Source organism: Miscanthus floridulus, chromosome 7 (genome assembly GCF_019320115.1).
Source record: "Miscanthus floridulus cultivar M001 chromosome 7, ASM1932011v1, whole genome shotgun sequence".
In the NCBI taxonomy this organism is placed as follows: domain Eukaryota; kingdom Viridiplantae; phylum Streptophyta; class Magnoliopsida; order Poales; family Poaceae; genus Miscanthus; species Miscanthus floridulus.
The window spans coordinates 134,207,089-134,225,106 of record NC_089586.1 but is presented as its reverse complement, the minus strand read 5'-3'; the positions used below and the strand labels follow the sequence as shown (position 1 = coordinate 134,225,106).

The window sequence follows — 18,018 nt, the reverse complement described above, 5'->3', positions numbered from 1 at the left end:
AAAGAGATGTATTTGAGAACATGATTCAACTAATCTATTATGCTACAAGATTTCGATCCAGAACCTGACTGCACACTGAGACTGGGAAAAGAGGGCAAATAAGGAAAAGCAAATATTTCATTTGTTGCTGAAGATTGCATAGGAGAATAACTAACAAAATAACGTCACACAATGACACAAGCACAACCAACCCCCGTCTACTGAATAATAAAGTAATTTATTGGCCAGCTTTACTAACCTCACCAAGGCGGCGACAAGCCCCATAGATACCACCAATTAGCGTTGAAAAAATTGCATACCAAATTTGAGTATCCATGAAATAGACCTGAAGCACTCAATTAGGGTAAGTCCAAACAGGAGCAACAGAACCTACTGATCAAGAGAACAAAAAAGGGCAAGAAGCATACAAGAATGATAGGAGCCCAAAGCGCAATGACAACACCAATGTTGTTATTTGCTGCAGATTAAAAAAACCAAGTAAGCAAATATCAAAATATCTAATAGAAGATCATCATTTCGAGGCATACCATGGGGGAAAAACTCGTGCCACTTAAATGTTCGTATTGGCTCCTTCATTATATCTTTTGTTGGCTGCACAAGTGGTTTGATCTGCACAATATGTACACATGAGAGGATGAGTAACCAAATTTTGACTTATCAACAAAAGGAGGAAATGCCAACTAATCTACAGCTCTCCATCCTAAGTCTCACAGATTTTGATGAGACAAAACTCACATAGAGAATAGAGTAGCATATACAGTTTATTCGCTTATGGGAAACATAAATGTTAATCACTTTTAAGTCCATTGTGCATAAGGTCCGTTAACATACACAATTTTGGACCCTGCTATTACACAACTTACACTTCCGATCATACTTATGTTGCATGTGGATCTTAATATCTTATCTTAGTATCATATAATTCTCTTTAATTGACACCTCTATAGATCCCAACCTGCATCTAAAGAATTGTCGAACTGCCTCACTCTTGTACATTCTATCCTCCTGTAGGAGCAAGGAATTGATATAGAATTTGAACTAAATGCTAGGGATTTGAATACACATTCCCCCTGCCATGCATGAATATACTCATGCACATGTATAATAGAAAAATGAACACATTGATTCCAAATAATACCTCCACATAGAAGCTCACAACCAATTTAGTGGCCAAAAGCAAGACCCAGAACATTGTATACCTACAAGGGCAACAACACTCATTAAAGGCATTTAATGGTAAACTAAAAGAAACAAAAAACTGAGATAGGCAAGCATACTTGAAAAGGGAGAATGCGCCCTCATGCATTCCTCTTCCAACAAATAAGCGAGGCTGTATAAGTTTTAGATTAATCATTACTATCTAAAGGGTAATAAGAACTAAATCAGCTTAAAATATAAAACAAGAAATACCTGCGACCACCACATTATGAATGTTACGACTTTAAGATTTGATCTCTCAAGAGCTCTCCTAATTACAGGGAAAAGAAATAGTGTAGCGGACAGCAAGTTTGGTGCCAAATAAATCACAACTGCCAAAATGTATAATGATGGCTGATTCTGACCATCACCAAGCCAACTTTTAATTGTTCTTGCAAGGCCAGTTGGATTCTCCCAAGTGTATGCATAAGTTACAGGCAAAACCACAACCCAAGCAGCAGCTGATAGTAACTTCAAGATGTATCGTAGCTTAATAACAAGAGACATGTTTCTTCTTGCTTTCCAGCTCAAGATAATATCCAAGATTGCTGCAGTAGAAAATACCCCATTAAATCATAAAATAAACTTCTGTAACCTAAATAAATATAATGCTCCTCCAGTTTTGTGCAAAGATAAATTATTTTGAATCCTTTTGTCCGGCTATTTTGAGATAAATGTGCTCATAAATCTTCTCATCGTTCTTTCAACCTTTTAAATATATTGTTACAGCAGCAGAAGCTCTAGCTGTTCTCATTGTTACCAAAAAAAAAAAACTCAGAGGTAAAGTCAATAGATGTTTAGATATCATGATTGTTAGAGTATTTATTTCCTACCTGTACATGCCGCCTCCTCCGGGCTAGCCTGGCCCTTTGGGCTACCCTGTATCCTCTATTTATATGTAACCCTCTTGTAATCTCATCATAAAGTGAATCTAAGCCTGTTGCCATTCCTCTATCATGGTATCAGACTAATCACGTCTTGGGCCTTTCACCTCCCGCCCACCCCTCTGCTTCCGCCCCCCCCCCCCCCCCCCCCGTCTCCTCGGCCGCCGCGCCTCGCCTTGACGGCTGCAGCGCCGATGGCCCCCGTGGCCCCTTCGGCTGCCGCGCCCTACTCTGGCGGCTCAACCTCCGGCGCCTCGGCAGCTTCCACCGCGACTCAGCTTCGTGACGAAGCCCTCACCGCCGCCAAGACGCTAGAAGAGGAGGCCGTCTCCTTGCGCATCACCAACTCCGAGCGCAGTCAGCAACTCCAGGAGGAGGCTGACCTTCTCAAGTCAGCCGCCGCTGCCCAGGAACGCGTCCGTGCCGCCGCCGCTGCTCTTGACCAAGAGCGCGCGCAGGCTGATGTCCTGGAACAGCAGGCCGCTGCCCTCCGTGAGCGTCTTCGCACGGAATCCCTCCGGGACGACGACACCCTGGACGGCGACGACGACCGCTCCGAAGCTGCGGCCATTGCTCATCTGCACAGCCAGGCCGCCGCTGTCCAGAACATCAAGACCTTGATCCCCATCGTTCTTGATCTACAGTCTTCCAACTACTCCAAGTGGCGCGGCTACGTCCTTCTCATCCTCTGCCGATTCACTCTGAAGGACCACGTCCTCAGTGACGATTCCCGCTTCGCCGACCCTGACATGGTCGCGCATGGACTGTGTGGTCGTCTTCTGGCTCTTCAACACCATCTCCTCCGACCTCCTGGACGTCATCCACGAGCGTGACGGCATCACTGCTCGGGCGGCCTGGCTCAGGATCGAACAACAGTTCCTGAACAATCGTGAGTCCCGCGCCATGCTTCTCGACGCCGAGTTTCGCACCCTCTCCCAGGGCACCCTCTCCATCGACGATTACTGCCGCAAGATGAAGCGTATGGCTGATGCACTTGCCGATCTTGGCGAGCCCATCAACGACCGTACTCTTGTGTTGAATGTTCTGCGTGGCCTCAACGAGCGCTTCTAGTTCATGTCGCAGCTCGTCACCCGTCAGCGGTCGTTCCCTTCGTTTGCTGACGTCCGCGCCTGACCTACGCCTGGCCGAGCTCAACATGGCGCCTCCCTCGGCTCTCATCGCCTCTTCGTCCAGCAAGCTGCCTGCCTCCTCGTCGACACCTGGGCCTGCATCCCCGCGCCCTCCACAGGCTACCGGGGGGGTGTCATCTGGCAGCAGCCTGTGGCCGACGTCGTCGCGGCGGCCGTGGCCAAGGCTGGTTCAGCACAGTGGCTCGCCAGGCGGATCGCAGTGGCCCTCCCTCCTCGACCCATGGACCGGGTCCATCCATATGTGGCCCGAGTCCTGCCCCCAGTGGTCCTCGCGGTCCACCGCCTCGCGTCGGCCCGCCTTCGTCTCTGCAGCAAGCTCTGATGACGGGCATGCCTCTTCCTGGAGCATACTGTCCTCCGGCTCCTGCAGCGTACTACCAGGCGCCCACCCAGACGTCCCCTTTTGCATGGTCACCATGGGATCCCCAGTCCCTTGCCAACGCCTTCAGCACCGTCACCCTCACCCCGCCACCAAGTTCCTCGGACTGGGTTGTCGACTCGGGCGCCACTTCTCACATTGCTTCCAACCCTGGTATGGTCACCATGTCGCCATCCTCCTCTTTTCCTTCCTCCATTGTGGTGGGCAATGGTGCCACCTTACCGGTCGTTGGCACCGGCTACTCTACTCTTCCTGGTCCCTTTCATCTCAACAAGTTCTTATAGCCCCTGACATCATTAAAAACCTTCTTTCTGTTAGACAGTTCACCTCTGATAATCTCGTTTCTGTTGAGTTTGACCCTCTTGGTGTTTCTGTGAAGGATCTCCGTACCAGGAACGTCCTCCTTCGGTGTAACAGCTCAGGGCCCCTCTACACCCTGCAGCTCCCGTCGTCGCCCTCCGGTTCCTGCGCTCTTGTGGCCACTCCCTCCCCGGCTACTTGGCATCGTCGCCTCGGCTACCCCGGCAAGGCAACTCTTCAGAGCCTCACCCAGTCTTCTTCGATTATCTGCAGCAAGCCTGATGATGACTCCCTCTGCCATGCTTGTCAGCTTGGGCGCCATGTCCGCTTACCCTTTACTAGTTCCTTGTCGAGAGCACCTCATAATTTCGATTTGATCCATTGTGATCTGTGGACATCCCCAATTATCAGTGTATCTGGATTTAAATATTATCTAGTTATTATTGATGATTGCTTTCATTTTCTTTGGACTTTTCCTCTTCGCTTAAAGTCTGACACTTTTTCTGTCCTCTCTAATTTTTTCGCCTATGTGCTCACTCAGTTTGGTTGCACCATCAAATCCGTGCAATGTGACAACGGCCGTGAGCTTGACAACTCTGCGTCTCGTGCTTTCTTTCTTGCTAAAGGTGTTTCTCTCCGCATGTCTTGCCCCTATACCTCGTAGCAAAATGGCAAAGCCGAGCACATGCTTCGTACCACCAACAATGTCACCCGCACCTTGCTCTTCCAAGCTTCCATGCCCCCCTCCTATTGGGCTGATGCCCTTGCCACTGCCACCCACATCATCAATCGCCTCCCCACCAAGACTCTAAACATGAGCACCCCTTTCTTCGCGATCTATGGCACTCATCCTTCCTATCATGACCTCCGGACCTTTGGGTGCACTTGTTACCCCAACCTCACCGCCACCACTCCTCACAAACTCGCCCCGCGTTCTTCTCTGTGCGTTTTCATTGGCTATTCTCCTGATCACAAGGGCTACAGGTGCCTCGACCTCGCCACCAACCGCGTCATCATCTCTCGCCACGTTGTTTTCGACGAAACAATGTTTCCTTTCTCCCTTCGTCGGCCCTCACCACCTACACACGAGCTTGATTTTCTAACTGATGACGACCCCCCGTCAGTCTCTTTTCTGCCTGCAGGTATACCTGGGGGCGCAGGCTCCCTGCCAGCGCCTACGCCTCTACGCGCCCCCTCCCAGCCTGTGCCATCGGTCACTCCGGTGCCGGGACTGGGCACACAGGCATCCAGGCCACCTCCACCGGGTTTCACCGTGCGCCGGCCGTCGGTCGCCTCGGTGCCTGCCCTAGGCACATCGGCGTCCCGGTCTCCCCCACCCGGCTTCACCACGCTTCGGCCGGCGCCCCCTCTGCAGACGTCCACGGCGCCCCCCTGCAGGCGCCCCCGGCGTCCGCCCCTGCACCGGCGTCCACGACGCCCCCTGTGCAGGCGCCCCCGGCATCCTACTTCGACAAACCGCCCGTCGTCCATGTCTACACCCGGCGTGCCCCGGCACCCAGCTCGCCGCCTGAGCCCCTCGCTGGGGCTCCTCCTCGACGCTCCGGCGTCATTCCCTCTCCACCGCGCTATGTCAAGAGTGGTCCTCCGCTTCCGGCAGGCGCTGTTCCCATCCCGCTCGTCGCAAATTCTCATGGCATGGCGACCCGTGGGAAATCTGGGTACCAGCAGCCTCGTCTCGCTCTGCACACCGAGGCCCTGTCCCCGCTACCTTGGTCCTGTCGTGACGCTCTTCACCAATCACCATTGGCGTCGGGCTATGGAAGAAGAATATGTTGCTCTCTTGGACAACCACACTTGGGATCTCGTCCCTCGCCCTGCCAAGGCGAATGTGGTCACCGACAAATGGATTTTCAAACACAAGTTTCAGGCTAATGGCTCTCTGGACAGATACAAGGCTCGATGGGTGCTTCGCGGGTTTACACAACGCCCCGGTGTTGATTACGATGAAACCTTCAGCCCTGTCGTCAAGCCAGCTACTGTTCGCACCGTCCTCACTCTGGCTCACTCTCGGGACTGGTCCGATCCATCAACTTGATGTGAAGAACGCTTTCCTTCACGGGACATTGTCAGAAACGGTGTACTGCTCTCAGCCCACTGGTTTTGCCGATCCTACTCTTCCCGAACACGTCTGCAGGCTCAACAAGTCCCTCTACGGTTTGAAGCAGGCACCGCGAGCATGGTACAGTCGGTTTGCTTCTTATCTGCTCTCTCTGGGTTTCACTGAAGCCAAGTCCGACACCTCCCTTTTCATCTATCACCGCGGCACCGAGACAGTCTACTTGCTCCTATATGTGGATGATATTGTTGTTACAGCCTCCTCTCAGCCGCTCTTATACCGGGTGATTGATGCACTGAAGAAGGAATTTGTCCATGAAGGATCTTGGTTCCCTGCACCATTTTCTTGGCGTGGCAGTTCAGCGACTAGAAGGACACTCTGTTTCTCTCACAGCATCAGTACACTCTGGACATTCTTGCTCGTCATGGCATGAGCGACTGCAAGCCTTGTTCCACCCCTATTGACACTTGTGCCAAAGTCTCTGCTGATGCCGGCCTCTCTGTTGATGATCCTACAGCATATCGCAGCCTTGTGGGTGCTCTCCAGTACCTAACTTTCACCCGGCCCGACATCGCGTACGCCGTTCAACAAGTCTGCCTGCACATGCATGATCCCCTGGGAAGTTCATCTTGTTGCTGCCAAGCGGATTCTTCGCTACCTTCTGGGCACTATCGGCTTTGGTCTTGTCATTCCCCGCTCTGCCCCGACTCAGCTCATCGTCTACACCGACGCTGACTGGGCTGGCTGCCCTGACACCCGCCGTTCCACCTCCGGCTATGCTGTCTTCCTCGGTGGCAGCCTCATCTCCTGGTCGTCCAAGCGCCAGCCCACTGTTTCACGGTCGAGCGCCGAGGCCGAATACCGTGCAGTTGACAACGGCGTCGCCGAAGCCTCCTGGCTGCGGCAACTTCTGCAGGAGCTGCATCACCCTCTGGATTCTGCCTGCCTCGTCTACTACGACAACGTCAGCGCCGTCTACCTCTCCACCAACCCCGTTCAGCATCAGCGTACCAAGCACGTGGAAATCGACCTTCACTTCGTCCGAGAACTGGGTCGCCCTTGGGGCTGTCCATGTGCTTCACGTTCCCACCACGTCGCAGTTCGCCGATGTCTTCACCAAGGGCCTTCCTTCTTCTGTTTTTATGGATTTTCGCTCCAGTCTGAACGTTCGTTCTAACGACGTTCCGACTGCGGGGGGGTGTTAGAGTATTTATTTCCTACCTGTACATGCCGCCTCCTCCAGGCTGGCCTGGCCCTTTGGGCTACCCTATATCCTCTATTTATATGTAACCCTCTTGTAATCTCATTATAAAGTGAATCTAAGCATGTTGGCATTCCTCTATCAATGATCAATTGCAAAGTCGTGTGTACTCATTTGTCCTATTGCACAACAGAGTCTTGTTTTGTGTTCAAAATTGATGAGAATGAGAACTACGTGACACCTTGATAATTCAACAATCCCAACCATTTTCTACAAAGTACCAACAACAACAACAACAAAGCCTTTAAGTCCCAAACAAGTTGGGGTAGGCTAGAGTTGAAACCCAGCAGAAGCAATCAAGGTTTAGGCACAAAGTACCAAGTTGCAAAAAATAAGTTGCTAATAGTGAGTTCCAAGACTTAATTGACCTAAACAGAACAACCATTGCAATCTTTTTTCCTTTTCTTTGATGAAGATTGGAACTGAGATTGCTAAGGCATTATAAGTATTCAGTATGCTATTTACAACACAGCAGCCATCTGCTAAAATTCATATAGAACCCAAGCCAATTCTAGCGAATTAGACATGCAACTAAGATCCTCATTGATAACAGCACCAACAGCACGTACCCATTAGCCTTTGTCATGATATAAAAAAGGAACATAGAGAGGGGTTGGGGGGGGGGGGGGGGGGGCATACCTTGACCCAGTTTCAGTATAGCCGCAGTTATAAATATGCTCAAAACCTGTTTGAACACTCCTCTATCAAAGATATCACTTGGTGTGCCACCATTCCAAGCAATTATAATCATAGCCTGTGTAAGTAAACATGGCATAAATAATTGTAACAACTAAGGATAAGAAAACAGATCGCATAAAAAAAAGAGTAACCAAAAGAACTCGAACAAGCCAGAGAATTGAAAACCTGTAAAGATAAAATTAAGAAGCTCCACATCCTATCAAAGCTGCGGAAGATGTGCCAAAATGACCGTATTTCAACAAAGTTGACTTTTCCCATCCAATTGCCATTACCCACAGGCCTGTCCTCCTGGAACAAAATAAGAAACAACAGTACCATCTATCAAAATAGTGTATCCACATGTTTCACCAGCTCTGGTGTGCTCTCTAGGCTAAACTGCAAAAGCTAGAAACACGCAGCCAAATTGTCTCTTTCCCACTAACTAGAAAGTTCTCCCTCTATGCTTGACTTAAATTCATCTACATTAGAACTGAAGTTTGGCATAGAATCAAGCCCTTAGTAAGAATATTCACTAAATAAAAGGTCAAAAAGTACCAAATGAAGAAGAAGAAAAGAAGCAGCTTGCTACAGTACCATACCCACATTGCTACATAGTACAAACTGCCTTTTTGCATTAATAGCAAAAACATACTGACTAGTATCAGATGAATCTTGTTTGACTGCTGCACAACTCGAGAACGTTTTACATTCCCATCCTCGGATGAAGTTTCTTCTCAGAAATAGTTAGAACGGATGTATATTTGCCAAATGCCTCTAGTGTCAGGTCTATGGAAAGATATAAAGGTGTATAGTACTCTACTTTATATCAACGCTCCCATTATAATACTCATGTAACAAAATATTACCTAGCTCAAACCTAATTGATTTAAAAAATGTAAGTATATTCATTATCACAAGGGACATACTCCATCCACATGGTGAAGAGAAGCATTTGGAGTCTTGAAAAAATCTGCATCAGATCGCATAGGCCATCCCAATCGGAAGCAATCTCTTGACCTGAGTAGCAGTGCAGAAATAATTGCATGACATTCCCCAATATATAGGCCCATGCAACTATATAAGAAAAATGAGTGATCAGATCAGCCCTTACCAAAAGTACTCATTAAGATCATCGTAGTTTCTCCAGTGTGAGTGCTTTGATTTCATGGTCTTGCTCCTCTCGACTTCCTATGTAAAAGGTGCAAAGGATATAACTATGATTCAGGGCATAACAGTGGGCAAAAGAAATTAAAATTGTACCTTTTCTATAACTTTGTAGATTGGAGTCACAACTCTCTTCAAGAAGGCTTCTTCTTCTCCACCATAAGCTGGTTTAACATTTTCACCAGTCGTCGGGCTCACATTTCCAGCCAACATACCATAGAGTTCAAAGGCCATCTGTTATTAAACAAAATAAGACTGTCAACACTCACTAATAATAATCCTACTGCAAGACTTATGGTCGATAATGTCCCAAAGCCAATCGATCATGACCAACAAGCTGCCTTGATACTTAAGCGCATTGCAAGCATATTAATTTACACAAGTTCATTATAGCCACAAAGAAGAAAGAAGCATGAAAGGCCAGTAAGATTACACATGTTATGTTGATAACTCGTTAGGCACAAAACATTACGTATTAAACACACCATTTCACCCGTCGACAATGGTTTGAAATACTCATAGCACCCTAAAGAAAAGGAACAACACAAACTATATAGTCGGATCGGACGCCATCATGCATTTAAATTATCAGGTCACTTTCACCATGCTAGTCTCAGGGCTGTAGTCAGAAAATGACAGTATGTTTACAATCTTTGAAGTCAGAGAGAGAGAGAGAGAGATGACGCAAACGAACTTTTTAAGCTATGTATATCTGTATATGTACGAATATTTAGATTTGGCACGCGAAAACCAAATGTGTAGATTGTCCTGAAATCTACTAGTGCAGTATGATAATTTGCAAGGTCCATACATGTACTTGTAGAAAAGTATAGGAATCACACCACACACCCAATGTGGGGGGGTGCTGGATATATATAGCCACAGTCACAATACAATACAAGGCAACTAGGCTATGGTTAATCACTATCCTAAAATACATGATCCTGATGGATCCTTTCCTAATGCTAGCCTTCCTAATGAGTCATTTCCTAATACCCGCCCGCAGTCGAAGCGGTAGGAGGATCACGGACGCAGAGGCTGGACCGAAAGTCTGTGAACAGCTGCACAGGAAGACCCTTGGTCATGATATCCGCAAATTGGTGAGCCGAAGGAACGTGGAGGACGCGAATCTGACCCAAGGCCACCTTCTCGCGAACGAAGTGGATGTCGATCTCGATATGCTTGGTGCGACGGTGGTGGACAGGATTAGCAATCATGTAGATGGCGCTAACGTTGTCACAGTAGACCACTGTAGCCAAGGGAACCGAGATGTGAAGTTCCTGAAGGAGTTGCCGTACCCAGCAGCATTCGGCGACGACATGTGCAATAGCCCGGTATTCGGCCTCCGCGCTGGAGCGGGAGACCGTGGTCTGGCGTTTGGATGACCAAGACACTAGCAGCCTGTTCGGTTGGCTGGTTCGTATCGTTGCTGGTTCGTGAAGAAGTACTGCTGGCTGGTTTGTGTGAGAGAAAAATACTGTTCCGGCTGAAAATTTACGATCGTTTACGACAAGCCACAGCCAAACGAACAGGCTGTAGATTGTCGCCGAGGAAGACGTAGAAGCCGGAGGTGGAGCGGCGGGTGTCCGGGCAGCCTGCCCAGTCAGCATCGGAGTAGGTGGTGATTTGGTCGATGGGGCCGGTGCCCAGGTGGAGGCCGGCGGAGAGCGTGCCCTTCACATAGCGTAGGATACGCTTGATCAGCGCCATATGCGGCTCACGCGGGTCATGCATGAACAAGCAGACCTGTTGAACAGCAAAGGCCAAGTCAGGCCGCGTCAGTGTGAGGTACTGAAGGGCGCCGGCGAGGCTCCGGTACTCAGAGGGGTCAGCCACCGGGGCACCGTCGGTGGCTGGACAGCTTGGTCCATGCATCGGCCGGCGTGGCAGTGGGGTGGCACTCGGACATGCCAGCCCGCTAGAGGAGGTCGACGGCGTACTGGCGCTGGGACAGGAATAGACCGGAGTGATCCCGTGTCACAGTGATCCCGAAGGAAGTGATGGAGGTCGCTGAGATCCGTCATGGCGAACTCCGAGGGGAGGCGAGCCATGACGTGCTAGAGCAGCTCAGGAGATGACGCCGTGAGGATGATGTAGTCGACGCAGAGGAGCAGGTAGGCGATGCGGGCGCCCTCTTTGTACACAAAGAGGGAGGCGTCAGACTTGGAGGCAGTAAAGCCGATGGTGCGGATGTAGCTGGCAAATCGCTGGTTCCAAGCCCGGGGCGCCTGCTTGAGTCCGTACAGGGACTTCTGCAGCAAGTAGACGTAGTCAAGGGGTGGCCGGGTCGACGAAGCCAGACGGCTGCTGGCAGTAGACCGTCTCCTCGAGATGCCCATGGAGGAAGGCGTTCTTCACGTCCAGCTGATGAATGGGCCAGGAGCGCTGAGGCGGCGATGCTGAGGACGGGGCGGATCGTCGCCGGTTTGACAACCGGGCTGAAGGTCTCGTCGTAGTTGACACCAGCCTTGCTGGGAGAAGCCGCGGATGACCCAGCGCGCCTTGTGCTGAAGCCAGAGTATCGTCCGAGTGGAACTTGTGTTTGAACAGCCACTTGCCGGTGACAATATTAGCGCCGGCGGGCCGAGGTACGAGGCGCCAGGTGCCGTTGGCGAGGAGAAGCATTGTAGTTCCGCCGACATTGCAGCCCGCCTAGTTGGGGTCGGCAAGGGCGCTGCGATAGTTGGCCGGAATCGGGGAGGTCGTCAGTGGCGGAGAAGCCGTAGCGGTCGACCGGACGCCAGCTGCCAGGTCTGTAGCCGTGTCACCGGGCGCGAAGGTGGTGGAGGCGCAGCAGGCGGTGCTGCAGACGCCGAGGGTGCCGTCGAGGGCACTGGGGGCGCGGCAGGGGGCGCCATGGGTGCCGCAGGGGGCGCCGGGGGTCGTGGACGCCGCTGATAGGTGGCCCCAAAGCGACCAGTCCCGCCCGGACGCGGAGCAGGGTGTGCTGAAGCCGGGGACCCGCCCGGAAGCTGCACCGGGCCGGCGTAGATGATCGCCGGGTCCTGGTAATCCAGCAGCACAGCTTTGCTACTGGGAAGAGGCGCAGACTGAGCGCTCAATAGCAGTAGGAGGCGGAGTGTCCGCTGGTGGAGAAAGTCCCTGCATCAAGAAGTCAAGTGATGACGGCACGGAGGCTGCCGACGGAGCTGCAGCAAAGGGGAACACAGTCTCATCGAACACAACATGACATGACACTACGACACACCGAGTGGCCATGTCCAGGCAGCGGTACCCTTTGTGGGAAGAAGGGTAGCCGAGGAACACGCACGGGGTCGATCGAGGGGAGAGTTTGTGGGATGTCGTGGCATTAAGATTTGGGTAGCAGAGGCAACCTGAACACACGAAGGGAGGAGTAATCCGGGAGCTGCTAATGAAGGAGTTGGTAGGGGATGGCATGCTGTATAGAAGCAGATGGGCGCCGGTTGAGCAGATATGTGACAGCGGCCAAGGCTTCAGCCCAGTATGGTGGTGGCATGGAGGCGTGGAGCAGCAAAGTGCGGATGGTGTTGTTGATAGTGCGAAGTATGCGTTCGGCTTTGCCATTTTGTTGGGAGGTGTAGGGGCAGGAGAGGCGCAAGCTGATGCTGTGGCTGGAGAGGAAGTCAGTAGTGGCCCGGTTGAGGAACTCGGTGCCATTATCAGCCTGAAATGCTTTGGGGGTGACGCTGAACTGCGTACGAGCAAAAGCGATGAACTCAACAAGATGGCGATGAACCTCATATTTGTGGCGTAATGGAAAAGTCCAACAAAAATGAGAAAAATCATCAAGCATTACAAGATAATATTTGAACCCCGAAGTGCTCAAAACAAGGGATGTCCATACATCACAGTGAAGTAACTCAAAGATAGAGGTAGTGATAGATGTAGAGCTACTGAATGGGAGCCGGGTGTGTTTGCCAAGTTGACAGGCATGACATAAAGACCGCGGCTGCTTATTACATGAGATGACAAACATGTTCTGTAGGGTGGCGAGGGCGGAAGGACTCGGGTGACCAAGACGATGATGCCAGAGCGTGGCTGAGGTGGCGAGGCTACAGGTGGGCGGTGGCGTGGGGGTGATGGTGTAGAGATCCCCGCCACTATTGCAGCGAAGAATCACGCGTCCCGTCTGCAGGTCCTTGACAGAAAAAACCCAGAGCGTCAAATTCAATGGAACATGAATTGTCGCGAGTGAATTGACGGACAAAAGAAGATTGCGCACTAGAGTAGGAGCAACAAGGACATTGTTAAGGTGGAAGGTAGTGTTGGTTGCCGACAAGGTAGAAGTGCCACGACAGGAAATAGGAATGTTACTGCCATTACCAACAGTAATGAAGGAATCAGAGTGAGGGAGGCGGGAGAGGAGTATACCATCCGAGGGCGACATGTGTGTAGACTGCGCCCGTGTCGAGGACCCAGGGGTTTGAACCCTGGAGGGACAGCTGGTTCAGGGCAGCAACAAGACCGGCCTGATTCCAGGGACCAGTGCCTCGGCTGAGGAGGGGCGTCGTCGGAGTACTATGCTGGGGCGAAGGCAATGTGGGCCAGCGGAGGGGGTGGGCCAGCGGAGGGGTGCCCAGGACGCCAGGGCCGCTGTGGGGGTGCCACTACTGCTGGTAGCCGCCCCACTGCTGCTGTTGGCCGCCCCAGGGGGAGAAGCAGAACCAGGGGCCTGCTAGGCTGGGGAGGGCCGCGGCTGCCTCCCTGGGACTGAACCGCCACCACCCTTCCGCCGATTGCGATAGCCGCCGCCGCCGCTGCTGCCCGACCGGCCGCCGTGGCCAGAAGCGCCTTGACTGCCCATGGACGCATGGCAGGCAGTGCCGCAGGAAGGAGTTCCTGCGAGGAGGGCGGTCTGGGAGGTGACCTGGCCCTCGTTGGCAAGGCGAAGCTCCTTGAGGACGAGCTTTTCGCGGGCGGTGGCGAAGTTGGGCAGCGGATTGGAATCCGCGATGTTGTCGGCGGTGCTAGGGAAAACGGGGGTTGAGGCCGCGCAACAGGTTGAGGACAAGCTGTGATTCGATGACGGTGTGGCCGACGTCGCACCGGGCATCGGCCGTGGTCTTCATCTTCTGGCAGTAGGCGTCGATGGAGAGGTCACCCTGAGTCATCGAATGGAATTCGTGACTCAGGAAGACGGTGCGAGAGGCCTTGTTCGCCTGGTAGATGCCGGAGATTGCCGTCCACAGCTGACGGGCGGTCTGATCCGGGGCCTCGGAGAGATCGAGGACGTCGTCCCCGACGGTGCTGAGGAGCCAATTGCGGACACATGAGTCAGCAGTAGCCCAGGCCGTGTCGGTAGGGCGTGCCTCTTGCGTGCCATCGACGTGCAAGAGAAGGTCGAATTTGCTGCAGAGGGAGAGGAAGAAGGACGACCAGCAAGTGAAGTTAGGGCACTTCAACTCGAGGGTGATCGGCACATGGGATTTGACTGAGATGGTGGCGTAGGGAGGAATGGAGAAGACAGCCGGTGCCGAGGCTGAGGATGAGGAGTCGGTGAGGGCAGTAGAGGAATCACTTGGAAAGGGGAGGGGTAGTCATGGTGGCGGCTTGGCAAGAAGGACCAGTGCCGGGGGTGGGAGAGGGAGAGAAGGGCGCGACCAGGGTGGTGGCGCAGCAGCGGGAGGAGGGGGTGGGCGAGTGGACCTAGGCCCGGACTCGTGATACCATGTAGAAAAGTATAGGAATTACACCACACACCCAATGTGGGGGGGTGCTGGATATATATAGCCACATGTCACAATACAATACAAGGCAACTAGGCTATGGTTAATCACTATCCTAAAATACATGATCCTGATGGATCCTTTCCTAATGCTAGCCTTCCTAATGAGTCATTTCCTATTAGTACTGCAATCTAAATTATTGGTCAAAGTTGCATCTTTGGGATAGTGTCATTGTCTATATAACTATTTCATAACTAGAGGAAGAAATTGCTAATGTTGTACTGAGGAACTGTGTACATGAGGCAGCTAGACGGAGACTATTTTATTCAACTCTTCCGCATGGTTGTCCTTGTACCAAAGCAAAATTGCACCCAACATAAGCATTCTCACAAACTGTGGAAGCAAACAGAATGTGATTGTTCAGATTATGCTACCAGCTTTGTGCAAGCGAAGATCACATAAGCTAAAATCATACTATTTCTCAATCAAATTTTCGTCATACAAGACAATTATTTATGCTAGAAGAACTAACCCTTGCAAGATTCACTTCAATAGTTTAGTAAGTATACAATGCAATAAACTTATTTTGGAAAACTCAGGATTGTCCATACATGATGATAGATATAGCAAAGACACTCTGGCATGAATCTCAGGTTAGCTGCCTCGCCCCATATGAGCAGATAAAGACCCATATAGAGAAGCTTGCGTTGTTGAACCTCCTGTTGGATAGTCGGCAACCTAGATTGGAAATGATCAATTCATGAGTCAATCAGTATTGAGCAGAGCATATAACTACAGCTCTTTACAGAATCATGAGCATCTCATACCATAAGCTGCTTTTGCGGCCAAGATATTTGCACCATCTCTTGTAATTCTTAAATAGCTTCTTCATTACTGTATCCAGCGCTCGGTCATCCAACTGAGAACATCAGCCAGTAAGAAATGGGTAAGTGCCACAAGCATGAAGCACCACATGTGTTTTATATGATATTGATCAAAGGGGATACCTTTGGTTGTTGATCAAGTTTGGGAATCTGTCTTATGTGCACGTTGGCAAGCAAGAGTATGAGATGCTCCCTTTGGTTGGATACGTTATCTTTCTGCGGAGTGATGAGCAAAGTTAGAGAGCATGGATTCAGAGGTCAGGTCACAAACAGTTATGAGCCAGAGGATGGTGAAAAGATCATCCATCCAAGTGTGATAACCTGGAATCCAAACATGGCCTGAAGCCAGGCAAGAAGATCTGCATCGGGCTTCTTGTCGTGTTCCTTGGGCCATGGCAGACCTCTGGTGTTGCGAAGAGCATGGAAAGCAGCTTGGATCTACACACATAATGATGACACATGCAAGGCAACATATAAGTCATAGCGTACATGCATAACCCTCATGTGAGACTATGAATGGCAGCAAGTTGATATGAAGTAGGTGGCAACCTCAGGATAGCGCATGATAGCCTGGTTGGCGCTGTCAGGATCAAGCGGGAGGATATTGTAAGGAAGGTATAGCTTCTTCTTTTCCTCGACCTGGTTGTGCGTCTCCAGAATCTGCAAGGGGCGGTTGTGTTGTGTGAATAGGGAATTAAGGAGAGGTGCAATAGGAAGATGCAACCAACCAGTAGAAGTGAAGCTAGAGCTACTAGTGCATATATCAATGGTACTCCAGCAAGAAAGGTAGTGATGGTTACCGACTGATCGACTTCGATTTTCTGGGAGACGTTTACGGCTTTGAGGACCTCAAAGAGCACGGCGGCAGTTTGATAAGCTTTGGTGAGCTGAGCCCTGGGATGGATGGATGGAATGATCGGTCGATTTGGTAATAATAATTTTATGGTTACTTTTATATTTAGAACGGCTAAGTAATAATGAATGGGATAAAATAAAGGAGGAAGAGACAGACCGGTCGGCTTTATCAGCAGCGTTTTGAAGCGCCTGAATGTACTTCTTGTAGTAGTGCTGGTAGAAGCTCTGCATTTCTCTGGCGTCACTCTGCTTGACCCTGCCCTTGAGCGTGGGATCGTTCTCCCTCTCGAGCCTCTGCAGCAGGGCGGTTTTGAACTGGCGGACACCACGGCCGCTGGAGGTGGGGTCGAGGCGATGCGCCTTCTCGAAGGCGTAGAAGCGGCCTGGAGAGGGAGGGGGGAGGCCGAATTATTGATTGATTGCAGAGAAAAAGGGAAGCAGAAGCAGCAAACAAACTGAAAACGAAACGAATTCTACTACTACTCACAGAGGTAGGCTACTCGCGGGTTGCTGGCCTCGACCTCGTTGGCCACACGCAGGATGGGCGCGATCTCGACAAGCGACGACGGGACGACCTCGCTGTCGAATATGGAGTCGCCGAGGTTGCCGGCGGTCTGGGTGCGGTAGATCCTCCTGGCGCCGGCGGAGGCAGGGGAGGCGGAGGAGGAGTCTCCCCCGGGGGCCATCCTGCGGCCCCCGCCGCCCCCCGAGGAGGACGCCATGGGTATGGGCGGGTCCTCGGCTACTGACTAGCGTAGTAGAGCAGCAGCAGCAGCAAGTGAATGGCGATCGATGTTTTTCTTCCTCCTCCTCTTGCTGATGATCAATCCGCTCTCTCTGCCTCCCTCCCCTGCAACAGCCAGACTTGAATTAAACCCGCATGGAACGGGAAAGCAGAGCCAGTTTATATATATAATTTGATTTGAGAAGAAACTTGGAAAAAAAAAAAGGAAAACAAAAAACTGACCGAGGGAGAGAGATACATACAGATACGCCTATTTGGGAAGGAAAGAGGGGGCGCGGAGAGCGAGTCGCCTCCGGACGGATGGATCGTGCGGGAGGAGGAATTGATTTCTGGGGGAGGAGGAAGAGGAAAGGCGCTGCCTCCGCCGCGTCTTCCCCCTGGTGGTGGTGGTGCAGGTGCTGGACTGCTGGTGCGAAGAAGAGAAGAGGAGAGAAGCGCTCCCGGTGGGAGTGCGAGCTTTGCTTTGCTGTGTGCTCTGCTGCTTTCCCAGCTTTCCCTCTCCTCTCCTTCTCCCGAAAAGCATGGCCGCCTGCTTTCACTCGCCTCACTTTTTTGCAGTGTAGGGGGGGTGGGGGCAGCAGCCCTGCCCAGCCCAGTGGCGGTGGGTACACGTACAGACAGCAGAGGCGTAGAGCAACCCAAGAGACGAGACCCGCGTTTTACTCTTCCTCGACGTCGACGGCGACGTCGGTACCTCGCGCACCTGCTTCTTTGAATTTCACCGCCTCTCTCCAAATTATATTCATGCTCTGTTTAGAACGGGAGAATTTTATTTTTTATTTTCGAAAATTAAAT

The 18,018-nt window shown here is 51.3% G+C and overlaps 1 pseudogene; it reads right to left on the bottom strand.

The window, feature by feature from the left end:
* LOC136468091 (callose synthase 3-like) overlaps nucleotides 1-17,769 on the bottom strand; it is a 30,009-nt pseudogene extending 12,240 nt beyond the window's left edge.
* Between the last annotated feature and the right edge of the window lie 249 nt (nucleotides 17,770-18,018).